This window comes from Cyphomyrmex costatus, unplaced genomic scaffold (genome assembly GCF_001594065.2).
Source record: "Cyphomyrmex costatus isolate MS0001 unplaced genomic scaffold, Ccosl1.0 scaffold264, whole genome shotgun sequence".
In the NCBI taxonomy this organism is placed as follows: domain Eukaryota; kingdom Metazoa; phylum Arthropoda; class Insecta; order Hymenoptera; family Formicidae; genus Cyphomyrmex; species Cyphomyrmex costatus.
In genome coordinates this window covers 222,335-223,931 of record NW_017276736.1, presented here as the reverse complement: position 1 = coordinate 223,931, position 1,597 = coordinate 222,335, and the positions used below count along the sequence as shown (strand labels likewise).

Here is a 1,597-nt window from a genome sequence, read left to right as displayed (position 1 = left end):
CATCAAATGTATTGCCTTTTTCATTCGATTCATTTCGTAGGATTATTTTAATGCTCTTAAGTATTTTATTTTTCAATTTCAAACATCTGATGATTTCGGATGCGATCGTACATTCCCTCTGTAGAGTTTGCAACATCTCTGATTCTTCTTCTGGTACTCCAACTCCACTTTGTTGACATGATCATTACGAAAGGGTTAGGTTACGTATGGGTACAAGATGTCGGACAGAAGTAGTGGTGGGGGACAGTTGGCGCATCTTTCATTATAGGTCTTTACCCAAGTGTGACACGCCGATTTGGCTGCAAGTTGGCACATTTTTAGAACTCGGAAAAATAATCGATACGTATTTTTTTTTATCAGCAAAGAAGAAGGTTTAAGGGTTGAAACTACCCCCTGTATTGCTCAAAAACCCCTAAAATGCATAATAATATGCACGCACATATTAAGTAAAACTAATTTGGTCCGCCATTTTGAATTTTGTAAATTTTACCTCAGATTCTAAATCAGCGATCCAAAAACCCGTTTACATACCAAGTTTTATGAAAAACCAAAAAGTTTTGTAAAATTTGGTCCGCCATTTTGGATCCGCCATTTTGAATTTTGTAAATATGACCTCAGATTTGAAATCGGCGACCCAAAAAACCCCAAGATACCAAGTTTTATGGAAAGTTTTATGGAAATTAGTATCACACTTGGGTAGTGTTCCTTATAAGTTTAGTTTTAAGCTTTTGAATTTCTTGTGCCTGACTTTTTTCTTTCATTGATGGACGTAAATGCCGAGGAGAAATTTGAGTAGCAGCTTCCTTTCTCTACGAACAAAACAAAGTTGCGTAATTCTGAATAATGAAATTAACAAAACAATGTTTGAAAAACTTACTTTTTTTATTTCTGCACTGGGTGATGGAGAACGAGATGGCGAATGTGGACGTTTCATCATATTACGAACTGATGATATAGGTGTTTCAATTGAAATTTCTTCAAATGCAAAAGTTGTAGTACATGTTGGGATTTCATTCAAGTGATGAGTATAACCTGTAATAAATATAATATTTTTAAACTAAATCAAAAATTTCACAAAAAATACATATCACACATCATATTGTATTTGAACTTACATTTTTCTGAATATCATACTTCAAAATTAAAGAGACGGCATAGTTCTTTAAATAACGTTTATCAGAAATTTCATCATATGATGATCGACTGAAGTGTTTGCTACAAATTTTGAAATATTTTGAAATTTTTTTACTAGCAGGTATGACGTCCATCCATTGAGCCAGTAATTCTTTGGGCCGTATTCATAGTCCGAGCTCAAATCAGCACTTAAGACCGTCTTCACAGTATAACCAGTAACGACAGTAAGCGTCGGTACCTTTGATGTTGAGGTTTACGAAACACGTGACCTACAGCCATATCCTTAATTGGAAAAAACGCCAAATTTCAAATAATAGATATCGTAAAATTAAAAATATTCAAAGTAAAATATTAATATTTTAAAAAATAACACACTACAAAAAATAATAAATATTTTTGAGATTTATTTGTTATTATATTTTATTAATTACTTATGTAACGTTATAAAATTATAAACAGTGTG

The 1,597-nt window shown here is 32.3% G+C and overlaps 1 long non-coding RNA gene across 1 annotated transcript; it reads right to left on the bottom strand.

Annotated features, from left to right (window-relative positions):
* Positions 1–736: 736 nt before the first annotated feature.
* LOC108774581 (uncharacterized) lies at positions 737–1,182 on the bottom strand. Its single transcript, XR_001940732.1, has 3 exons — positions 1,116–1,182; positions 878–1,032; positions 737–809 (listed from the first exon to the last, which is right to left on the bottom strand). It is a non-coding gene; the product is annotated as an uncharacterized LOC108774581 (long non-coding RNA).
* Between the last annotated feature and the right edge of the window lie 415 nt (positions 1,183–1,597).